General features: G+C 45.2%; 1 protein-coding gene across 2 annotated transcripts in view; it reads left to right on the forward strand.

Moving 5' to 3' along the window:
* The first annotated feature begins 8,128 nt into the window (after window positions 1–8,128).
* TSPAN18 (tetraspanin 18) overlaps window positions 8,129–12,548 on the forward strand; it is a 167,871-nt gene continuing 163,451 nt past the window's right edge. For both annotated transcript variants that reach the window (XM_038764651.1, XM_038764652.1), the window contains exon 1: window positions 8,129–8,207. The gene's annotated coding sequence lies outside the window, so the exon portion shown is untranslated. The remainder of the gene's footprint in view (window positions 8,208–12,548) is intronic.

Consider the following 12,548-nt stretch of genomic DNA (forward strand, 5'->3'; position numbering starts at 1 on the left):
CCAGGTCAAGTAGTATTCTAGATGTTTGCCAGGCTCTGATATCTTGCTTTAGCATAATTTCCTGCAGAATTCTTGTGGCCTGAGAGAAAAGTCCAGGAAACAGACGTCAACTGAGAGAGCTCCGTGCAAAGAAATGTAAAGTTTCCATTACCACTGCTTTGGGAGCCCATTGGACGAGTTCAGCAGAGATGTCAGGAAGGCTTTTTGGCCAAAGTGAAGTATTTTAGTAGGGCATTTCCATTCTTCAGATGAGGAGGGAAACTGAGTTACAAGCAAAGTCATTAAATGCTGAGTCGGTCTTTGCCTTCTCATTTTATTAACCCTCCCCAAAGAATCCCATCAATCCATGGAATCCAGTCCTTTAATCTCAAGCAATTTCAGTCCCCAGTGGGAATTCCACAAGCCTCAACTATGGGATTATGTACAGTTAATGGTTACACTTTAAGGTTTAAACAGACTTTTGCCAGCGAAATGCTGCTTAGATGTGACAGCCAGGCTTAGTGTAATACAGGAGGTCACGCTGATGTCCATTCTAGAGGGCAAGATGAAGGCCTTTCGGGCTCCCACCACCTGTTTGCAAGCAAAAACAACCCTTCATCTATTCCTCCAGTCCTCTTCCCCATGGAGAACTCCTCTGAAGAGATGTTGCCTCCTATCCAACCTAACTGTGCTAAAGGTTGAGTTATTAACTTTCAAGACTCTTTGGTGCTCGGGCACTATCTCATCTGAAGAAGGAAGCTCATTTTTCTGGAAACTGGGACCCAGCCAGCATCCCAAGTTGACAGAGCTGAGATGTCAGGGCACTGCCCCTACTGACTGAGTCTGGCCATGAATATGGAAGCCAGGACCCCAAAACAATCTTTTCCAGAGGTGGTTCAGTGTTGGCAGAAAAAGAAGACTCATTTTCCTGGGGTGAAGTCTGTTTTTTTTTTCCTAAACAATTATGTTTAGGGCTGTCTTGTGGTCGTTTAATGGCTGTTTACAGCAGAATACAAAGGAAGCTGTCTTCTGTAGATTGTAAGCTTGTTGTAGGCAGGGAATGTGGTCTATCAACTCTATTATACTCTCCCAAGCGCTTAGTCGAGTGCTTCGCACATGGTAAGTGCTCAGTAAATATGATTGATTCTCGGCACCCATGTTCCATTAGAGGGCACCTATAGGACATTGGGGTGGTGGGAAATGAATCACAAAAAAGGCTGCCCTAGCAGCAGGAGATGTGATCAGTAGTACCAATCATTGTGATGTGGGAGGTAAACAGACAGATTTATACATTTAGGTATTTGGCATTTGTGCTTCTAACCCCATTCCCTCTCATTTCATGAAATCTCTTGCTCCGTCCCTTCTCCCCTCCTTAACTTCCATCTTCAACCACTCAGTCTCCACTGGTTCCTTCCCCTCTGCCTTCAAACATGCCCATGTCTCTCCCATCCTAAAAAAACCCTCTCTTGACCCCACCTCACCTTTTAGTTATCACCTTATCTCCCTCCTACCATTCCTTTCCAAACTCCTTGAACGAGTCATCCACATACACTGCCTCTAATTCCTCAACGCCAACTCTCTCCTCGACCCCCTCCAATCTGGCTTCCATCCCCTACATTCCACGGAAACTGCCCTCTCAAAGGTCACCAATGACCTCCTGCTTGCCAAATCCAACGGCACATCCGCCAAGCTAGCTCTCTTCCTCCCTTCAAGGCCCTACTGAGAGCTCACCTCCTCCAGGAGGCCTTCCCATACTGAGCCCCTTCCTTCCTCTCCCCCTCCACCTACTCTCCATACCCCCGCCTTACCTCCTTCCCCTTCCCACAGCACCTGTATATATACATGTTTGTATGTATTTATTACTCTATTTATTTTATTTGTACATATTTATTTTATTTTGTTAATATGTTTTGTTTTGTTCTCTGTCTCCCCCTTCTAGACTGCGAGCCCACTGTTGGGTAGGGACCATCTCTATATGTTGCCAACTTGTACTTCCCTAGCGCTTAGTACAGTGCTCTGCACACAGTAAGTGCTCAATAAATACGATTGAATGAATGAATGAATTTAACAATTTTTCCCAAATGGGTGGTGAAAATGGGTTCCCCATGTGAAAGTGGTAAGTGCCGCCAGCGCCGGGCTCCCAGGGACACCCCATTTGTACCACTCCTTGACCACTCCAGCTTACCCAATTAAAAGGGAAAACAGAAAATTACAAATAAGTGGGAACATTTCAGAGGAGCTCACATCCTGGATTAAGACTCTTCCGTGACCTAAGGAGGCATAATTACCAGGCTGATCAGAGAGCAGTGGATTTCCAGACTTGTTATGGTAACAGAGCTTAATAGAGGGACTGATTGACAGTGTGCCAAGGGAAGGCTCTCTGCTTCTGTGACAGGAGTGCAGGTGTTGAGACTGAGAAAGAATTGCTTAGGCAGCTTCATTAACAACTGCCCCTGGGATTGTTTCAGATGCAGAATGGAGCAGATACACTTCCAGCATGTGCTCTCTTTCCCTTTCGTTGATAATTTAAAAAAAAATTAAAAAAACAAAGGAAAAAAAACCCCAAAAGCAGCCCCTCTCGTTGATTTAAAACCATAGCTTTTTATCAGTCACCCAGTACTTGGGCTCTGGCACAGGCTCATCTGTATCAAAATGGTATGTGTCATGAACACAGGGATTTCAGAGAACACTTGTATTCTTCTCTGAAAGGCAAGTGCAATGCTTTGACACCTTGGTAAGAGGTTATCAAAAGACTAAGGGCTCTTCATGCACCCTGCTGAGTGGCAATTTCACTCCCTAACTCTAGTAGAGTGTGTTGGGTGTGAAGGGGATAGGGGCAGTCAGGAAATGGAGAGGAAAGGGGAAAAAAATCAGCTACCCATCAAGGAAAAGGTTTTGTTATTCCTGAGAATGATGGTAATGGATTTGCTTCCCAATAGGTGACAGGAGGGGAGCATCTCAGTCCAGTTCAGACCAAGGGGGAGTATTCAGACCAAAGATTCACTAAAACCTGCCCCTGCAGTTATTGTTGCTCATCTTCTCCAATATTCCTTCAGCCTTGGCTTTTCCTCTAGCCATCTAAGACCACACAGGACAAAAGTGCAAGCAAAGACCAGGCCCACAGATCTGGCATTTATTGCCTTAAAGAAGTCTCTGATTAGCAGTTCTTGTTAATAACAATTATGGTATTTGTTAAGTGCTTACTATGTCCCAAGCACTGTACTAAGCCCTGAGATAGATACGAGATCATCAGACCCCACATGGGGCTGATGATGGGGCTCACAGTCCAAGAAGAGGGAGAACAGGTATTGAAGCCCCATTTATGCAGAGGAGGGAATTGAAGCTTAGAGAAGTTAAGTGACTTGCCTAAGGTTACACAGCAGGTAAGTGGCAGAGCTGAGATGAGAACCTAGATCCTCTGATCCACAGGTCCATGCTCCTTCCACTAGGCCACACTTGTGGATGGTGTGGGAAATAAGGATAATAATACTTAATATGCTTTTTAAGTGTGCTATGTACCAAGTACTGTACTAAGTGCCAGCATGGATAATCAGGTCTGACACACTCCTTGTCCCACATTGGTCTCACAGTCTAAAGGACAGGGAGAACAGGAAATTTTGTGGGAAATCAAGGCCCAGATAATTTATTGAGCCCTTACTGAGTGCAGAGCACAGAGAGGAGTAAAAGGATTTATCAAAGGTCATGGATCAAATAACCAGCAGAGCAGGAATTAGAACTGAGATCCTCTAACTCCGGGGCTCTTTCCACTAGGCCATGCAGCGTTTCCACCATTGGAGGCTCCTACCTACATCAGAACTAGGCTTGGATCTGATGGCAGTGCCCAAATTCCATGATCCCAAAAGTGACCCCAAGAACAATGGCACAGGGGTGCTCATTGCATCTATGACTGGAAAGAGTTAGTTAACAAATCAATAGCACTTACAGAGCAATTACTCTGAACAGGACACTGAAAGAAGTGCTTGGGAGAATATGTTACAGTTAGCATGCATGATCCCTATCCTCAAGGAACTTACAGTCTAGTGGGGCAGACAGAAGCTAGAATATATTACAGGTAGAGGAAAGCAGTTGAGTATAAAGATACGTAAATAAGTGCTATGAATGTTTAAATAGCAAAGACCCAAGAACTTAGGTGAGGTAGAAGTGCTGGAGCTAGTAGGAAAATCACATCTTTTCCTAGAGCCTTTCCTCAGTTAAGCCCTCTTTTCCTCTACTCCCTCTCCCTTCTGTGCCATCCTTGCAGTAGGATTTGTACCTTTTATTTACCTCATCCTCAGTCCCATATTACTTATGTACATATTCATAATTTATTTCAGTATCTATCTTCCACTCTAGACTGAAGGCTCCTTGTGGGCAGGGAACATGTCTACCAACTCTGTTATATTGTACACTCTTAAGTGGTAAATACAGTACTCTGTACACAGTAAACTCTCAGTAAATGTGATTAACTGATGGAAATAGCATGAGGAGATGATAGATTAATCAGAGAAGGACTCTGGAGATGGGATTTCAGAAGTGCTTTTCAGAAGCAGGATGGAGTTCCAGGAAGGAGGGTGGGTTTGACTAAGGCATCTTAGTGTGAGGAACACAGTGTAGGTAGTTGCTGCGAGATGGCTTGTGCTGCTTCTGTGAATCTGGCCCAGAGGGCCAGTAAACCACTTCATGGGCTGCATTTTGCCTCTTGTCTCCCTAGACCCTTTGGACCTAAACAGTCAGACTTAGCCCTGATGATGTCATGTTTTAGTTGAGTTTGTGGACCTAGTTGGTGTTATAGTGTACTCTTCCAAATGCTTAGTACAGTGCTCTGCACACAGTAAGTGCTCAGTGTATATGATTGACTGACTGACTGGAGAGTGAAGTGGTTTTCCACCACAAACATATGTGAGAGGCTGCCGCCATCCATGGTCAGGTAGAACCCTCCACCCCCACCCGTTGACAATGCCTCCATTTGTTGGAGGAGGACAGAGGTCCTGGGCTTCAGAATATAGGGGAGAGATCACAGAGGATCTCTGTCAATAGTAAATTTATGAACAAGTGGAGCGGGGGCATGAATAGGTTATCATTGCTGCTTAGGAGCATTTTCTGGTATCCCTCAATTTCTGTTCTCTCTTCTGCTAGAAATTATCCTTGTCCACAAGGAGCTTACAGCTCTGTGCAGATGTGACCTCAACATGAAGCAAGCAAATCTGAAGCCAGGCATTCTGTGGATATTAGGTTTCAGAAGCAAGCTCTCCTTCTTGTTTATCCTGAGCTCCTTCCTCTCCAAAGTCATGCAGTGGGAACTGCCTTCCATAGCTCCTGAAGCATACCCTACTGGGAAGTGTTGTGGTCTGGTTTTCCTGGAGTTCTTGGAGTCGGGATTGGGATTCATTTCTTGCACGTCTCTGGGTTTAGTGTCTGGCATCTGTGACATAGAGTGCCAGAGAGGGCAGGAAGCAGAGTGTGGAAGAGTTCTGACACAGTTGGTTTTCCTTGCACAATGCAGATTTGGGTAAATGGGAATTAGGATTAGTCCTGGATTTAGTTGCTCAGAGCTGGCTTGTAATAAACTAATCTTCTCATGGGCTGCAGGGAGACAGCTTTCTGCTGAAAGCAGGAGGCAGCTTGGAGCCCAGAAGGGTGAAATCTGAAAGAAACTTAATTTCATTTCTGATGGGGCCTCACCGGGCCATCCTCTCTGCAACACAGCCCTTAAAGCTTCTTCCTTGTCCCTCCAGCAGCTTTTTCATTTCTGTAATACGACATCCACCTAAACTCCAATGTCTGCTGGGCACGTTTGACATTAATACTTATTTTGCCTCGTTACCAGAGCTTATAAATCTCATGATCAGTTCTGAATGACTCCATATAATTCTTGACTTCAGTAAATTCAACTCCTCAGAGATCCAGGTGGGGAGGGGGAGAATGGAACATTTGCACAAGGCAGCAAACCAAGAGCCCAGGAACTGAACAGATCTCTTTGTTCATGGTATTTGGCAAAACAATTAAGAAAAGTCTTGGGTTCAAATTCAGTCCCAGTGGACACAGCCATGAGACTGCACCATTTTCCACTATTTAAAATGTTTCTGGGGCTCAGTCCGGTATTTCTCAAATAGGAATCCATGTCAAACAACCATTTCCATGGCTGGAAGTGATTCAACTTCTCAAGTTAGTCCCAGACATTTTTTTATCAGTCCATCAACATTGCTGTAATAATTGTGGTATTTTCATTCATTCATTCATTCAATTGTATTTATTGAGCACTTACTGTGTGCAAAACACTGTACTAAGAGCTTGGGAAGTACAAGTTGGCAACATATAGAGATGGTCCCTACCCAACAATGGGCTCACAGTCTAGAAGGGGGAGACAGTCTAGAAGGGGGTATTTAAGCATTTACTATGTGTCAAGCACTGTTCTAAGCATTAGGATTCATACAATTTAATTACGTTGGACACTATTCCATTCCCATGAGGGCTCACAGTCTAAGTTTTAACCACCTGATTCTCCCCAGAAGCTATCTACTTGTACCACAGAGCTGGCCAGATAAAATCAGCTTGGGATTCCTGGTTACTGATGTTGGGTGTTTCCAACTGGAAAGCTGTACTAGTTTGTAAGCCTACAAAGGGCAGAGAATGTGTGTGTCTTGTTTCTGGGGAACTCTCCAAGTTCTTGATACAGTGCTATGCAGTCTTTAGGCACTCAGGGAATATCATTGATCAATTATTTGTCCCTCCCACTGAAAATGTTTTCTCTATATGAGCGCTTTATGGTGGACAAGGGAGCTAGCAGAGTTGCTGCCAAATGTAGATTCTTTCACTAGGCAAAGGGACCTTCTGAGGAGCTTGTGGTAGACACAAGAAGCAGTGGCCTGGTGGCTAGAGCACAGGCCTGATAGGGGATCTGAGTTGCTTGTCTGCCATGTGACCTTGGATAAGCCATTAACTTCTCTGTGCCTCAGTCTCCTTGTCTATAAAATGGGGATTTACCTTTTCTCTCTCCTCCTTAGACTGTGAGCCCTGTGTGTGACAGTAACTATGTCTGACCTGATTGTCTTGTTACCTCCAGTATATCTGGACCTCCACTGTACCTCTACTGTACGAAAGTACAGTGCTTGGCACATAGTAAGTTCTTAAGGTTTTTTTTTAAAAAAAACTCCCCTTTCACCAGTAACCAGGTCACCACTATTAAAAAAAACTTTAAAAAAACCTCTCCCTCTTGAATTGGAGAGGTTTTTCTCTCACTGCATTCACTCTTTCTGCCTTTCTCCTTTCCATGATAAGAACTTTTTTTAATGACATTTGTTTAAGCACTTGCCATGTACTAAGTGCTGTACTAAGTGCTGGGATAGATGTAAGCCAATCAGGTTGGACCAAGTTCATTTTCCACATGGAGCTCACAGTCTTAATCCCCATTTTACAGATGAGGTAACTGAAGCACGAAGAAGTTAAATGACTTGCCCAAGGTCACACAGTGGACCAGCAGTGGAGCTGGGGTTAGAACCCAGGTCCTATTGCCACCCATGCCCATGTTCTATCAACTATGCAACACTGGTCCTCAGTCAATGAGAATAAGATAAAAGCCCAAAGCAGTTAGCCTCTAGTATGGTACAATGCACAAAGCTGCCTGCTTAGTTTTTTCTGCTTAGGGCTACATTCCCTCATGTAAGACTGTTAGGAGACTGTTTCTCATATGCTGTAATCCCTTTTTAGCAGGCCTGAAGGGAAACAGTCATTGTTACAGCTTCCGACCTCCCTGGACTGCAGCCTTCCAACCTGTCTGGGATTCAGAGCTCTGGAGTTCTGCCTTATCCTTACTTGGCCTAAGCCTGTCAACCTGATGAGGCAGGGGAGAAATCCTGCATTTTCAGGCTCAACATTCCTGTGATAGGTTAATTTGGGGCTTTATTGATGACCCATGTGCACTCTTTCTCTTCCTCTCCTTTGAAGAGGAGGGAAACACAGTTGAAATCTACTCCTCATGAGGTGGCAGCAGGCAGAAACTCTGAAAGACCCCAGATTTTTAGCTGGGGATAGGACACGGAAGAATCCGAAGATTTAGCTTCTGCTACTACCGCTGCACCACTTTAACAATTTTTGTTTTTTTCCCTTTTACCTCTTCCCCGCTGCAGAGCCACCGACGAGGACCAGATCTGTAGGAAGGAGTCAGGCACCCTCCGAGCCAAGGAAAAGAGGAGCTACATACTCAGGCCCAGGACTGCCAGATCCAGGAGGTTTGTTTGAACTAATTAAGAGAGCTCAGGATAGCTTAATGAGAGCCTTGATTTTCCACCCCAAACCATATATTCTGAGTGATAGATGTTTAGCAGCTTGAGAGTGCCTCTCCGATGTGCCTGAGCTGTGGTTTTGCTTATTACCTGCTGTACTAGCCTGTGGTTTCATTTACTTGTCAGGGGTCAGAGTTGGCAGAGGCCCAAGGGAACAGACCTTAAAGTGATATTGTTAAAGTGAGATAGTTCGCTCAAGACCTATTGATGAGCCCAAGCGCGAACTAAGTGGGACTTCAGCTCTTCAGAGTTAAATGGTAAATAGGCTTGGTGGTTGGGGTGGTTTCTGGAGCGGCTGAGGTGGCTGGATGGTGATCCAGGGCAGGGGTCCTCTCTCAGGGAGAAGGCCTCCAGAGGCAGTCTTCCAAGGCCCAAAACCCTAATGCTAGCAGGCACTTTGATTCAGGGGAAAGAAATTTCTGTCATTGCTCCTCTCTCCAACTCCCCAACCCCACAAAGCGCCCCATGGCCAGCTGCCCATTGCAATTCAGAGAAGGGAGAGAAATTATTTCTTCATTCCTGGACTGATCCGCTTGTATCCTGAAATATGATTCTGATTCCCTTTACCTTGGCAGCATCGGAGCTTAAATCAGCTATTTCGAGATTTAAAGTATGTGCCCGGGCAGAGAGAAGTGAGCTGGGAATGGCTTGGGTGGAGTGTCCTCTTAAGTGGCTTTTGTCTGGGCTGGAGTCTAGTCAGGTCATATTCTGAGACGAGGCCCGTTGCGTCCATCTGGCCTTCAAGGAAACTTCCCAGGGGGCTTTGAGACTGAGGCAGAGAGCAGGGACTGTGAGGAAACAACTAGTCCAGTCTTACAATTTGAATGTACTTCTCCTCTGCATCTTCCACTTATTGAGTAAGGCCAATCACGAAGGCCAGAGAACATTCTCCTTCATTGATTACGTACAAGCGGTTGCCAGTCCTCTCTCCCTCCTCATCTTGAGCACTGGTGTTTCCGTTCCCTGACCTGAGCTAAAAGCAGAAAAAATGACCTTCTTTCTCTCTTCCAATAAATCTCCCTCCTCAGTGCCAGTGAAAGCAAAAATATGTGGAAGAGACCTGAGTAAGGTACTTCCCCCTTGGGTCTGGAGTGGGATAGGGTTCTGTTCTGGTAGAAGAGGTTTGAGTGACTCTCTAGGTTTCTGATGCTTCAGCCAAGTACACTGACCTGGGCGGCTGACTGGTGTCTGGCCGAATATAACAGAAAATTTGCCCTGAATTTGGGAATGTCAGCAGGGTGGCTTGTTAGTATTGTAAGGTGTGCCTACTGTTTCTCAGGATCCTTCTAAGCTTCAGATAAGCAAGGATGGCATCTGAGACCAGGGGAGAGTGGAGACCAAGCAGGTATTCCTGTTCAGTGTCTCTCCCAGAACTACCCTTTGCAACCATTGTTCTGAAATCACTGTAGCTTGAGCTGAAATCTTAATCCTCTTTGTAGCTTTCACTCTTATCCCCACAGGAAGCAGTTGTGGTATCAGTGAGCGCTGAGACAGACAACATTGTTTTCCTTATCAGGAGTAGGAACTGAAGTGAGTCTGAGAGACCTTACTTTTTTTTCCTATGGTATTTGTTAAGCACCTACTATGTGCCAGGCACTGTACTAAGCACTGGGGAAGATACAAGCTAATCAGGTCGAATGCAGTCCCTGTCCCACATGAGGCTCACAGTCTTAATCTCCTTTTTACAGTTAAGGTAATGGAGGCATAGAGAAGTTAAGTGACTTGCCCAAGATCATGCAGTGGACGAGTGGTGAAGTCGGAATTAGAACCCAGGTCCTTCTGACTCCCAGGCCCTTGCTCTATCCACTAGATGATTCTACTTCTCAAGCCCTGTTTCCTGGAAGAGGAAGCTGGAAAGTTCTGTGTCCTTAGAGGAAAGAAGCTATATAAATGCAAAATAATCATAATGATGATAACAATAATCATAGGGAAGCAGATTGGCCTAATGGAAAGGCCATGGGCCTGGGGGGCAGAGAACTTAGGTTTTAATCCTGGTTCCACCACTTCAGTCAATCAGTCATATTTATTGAGTGCTTACTGTGTGCACAGCTTTGTACTAAGCAAAGGGTCGACAGTAAGAACGGTGAGGATGAGGCACAGTGAGTGCCCTCACAGTCTCTGGTGAGCAGGGATGGGCACACTCATAGATCACTGCTGGGACACCCACCCTTGCCCTGCAAATGATATCTGAGCTCTGGGGCAGATGGGGACTTGGGGACCCTATTCAGGCCTCAGGGCTGCAAGGTAACCCCCCTCCCCACCCACAGAGGCCCCTCCCAGACTGGGCAGCTGACCAGGCAACAGGAGCGGCTTCCCAGGCAGATTATAGGGAGTTTGATTGTCCCTGTGTTTGCTCAGAGTCAGCAGGTTCGAGTGTTAGCAACAGATTGTCTAGCTTCTTTTTAGTTTCCCCAGGCCCACTGGAAGATAATTTCTGGCTGGCTCTACCTGCCGAATTTCCTGCCTGATAATGATGGTAAGGCACTTTGGGGTACTAAAGGGACATGTTGCAGCAGGAGTGGCAGCAAGAAAGAGCAAGTGACTCCTTCCAACATTAATGGCCTCCGGACCTGTGTTCACAGCGCAGAGGAGGGGCAGGACAACACTAAGCAGGTTCCCTCCACCGTAGTGCTGTGTGTTGTCTCCTAGGGGAGAGTGAGGAAACAGGAAGTTGCCTCCCTTTTCAGCTCACCTATTCTTGTCTTGGCCAAACTGCACCTGACCTCTCTTCCTTCTTTGCTTTGCTCACCCTGGTCTGGACCATCTTTCTTTGGAGGTCCCACAGTAACCCTAAGCCCCATTATTGCCCTGTCCTGGCTTTTTTCCAGTCCAATTCTTTTTTTTTTACTTTGTTTTAAATTTGTACAAGATGCTATTTGAAATAAATCACTGCTGGAGTTGCATACCCTAGCCAGACCACAACTGTAAATGATAAAAATGCAAGTGGGTGGGAGAGTTCTCTAGGAAATGGCTCTTCCATCTTCCACTCCTGGGCCAGATTTGAGGCATTCAAAACTCTAGACTGTAAGGTCATTATGGGCAGGGAACATATCTGCTAATTCAGTTGTATTTTACTCCCCCAAGCACTTAATACAGTGCTCAGCGCATAGTAAGCACTCAATAAATACAATCGATTGACTGAGCTTTTTAGAACAGGGCCCCTTCCGCCATTGGAATATTGTTGTTTTCTGTGTAACATGTGTCAGTGTTAGGGATTCATCAGGTGAAGTCATTCTCATGATGTAATTACTGTAGAAAAAGAAATGTACCTGATGGGCAGAAAGGAAGTTGATGTGGTCTCATCAACAGAACCTGGTGGTCTGGGAGGGGTCGGACATAGAGTGACCTAAATTTTCTCCCTTGTTCAGCTCCTCACATCACAGTGTGGCCTCTGGTCAATCTTCTGCCCTATCTTCTCTGGGATCTGTTTCCAAATCATCATTATCATCACCATCAATCATATTAAGCACTTACTATGTGCAGAGCCCTTTACTAATCGCTTGGGAGAGTACATTGCAACAATATAACATACACATTCCCTGCCCACAACAGAATGGGACAAATTTGGGGCAAATCACTTCTCCATCTCACTCCAGGTGAACCGATGGCCAAAAAAATATTTTGAGCTTCTGTTCAAAAAACATGTTGTATTGGGAAGCATCATAGGCTAGTGGAAAGAGCATGGGCTCTGGAGTCAGAGGACCTGGGTTCTAATCTCAGCTCTGTCACTTGTCTGCTGTGTAACCTTGGGCAAGTCACTTAACTTTTCTTTGCCCCAGTTATCTCATTTGTAAAGTGGGGACAAAGAAGGTGAGTCCCATGTGGGACATGGACTGTGTCCAAGTTGATTAGCTTGTTTTTGCCTCAGCACTTAGTACACAGCACTTGACGAATATCATTTTTTAAAAAATTGAACACACTGTACATTTAAGGGACATTTTATCAGTAATAATCTTAAAATTGATGACTTCCTTGTGAGCTGCAGTAGTTGCTGTTGTTGAATGTGTTCTGATTATGCCGACAGAGCCTCCCTTGGGAAAGGTAGGAAAATCAGACAAGTCAGTCAATCACATTTATTGAGTGCTTATTGTATACAGAGCACTGTACTAAGTACTTGGGAGAGTACAGTATTATAAACATCCATATTACTTGCCCACAGTGACCTTACAGTCTAGAGGCAAGAACTTGCACAAAGGAACCAATGATTAAAATCCAGTCCAAAAGTTTGCTGGGGCTATATGTGTCCTGATCCCATCCACATCTCTTCACCCCACACAAAGATGGCAC

Source organism: Tachyglossus aculeatus, chromosome 22 (assembly GCF_015852505.1).
Source record: "Tachyglossus aculeatus isolate mTacAcu1 chromosome 22, mTacAcu1.pri, whole genome shotgun sequence".
NCBI lineage: Eukaryota > Metazoa > Chordata > Mammalia > Monotremata > Tachyglossidae > Tachyglossus > Tachyglossus aculeatus.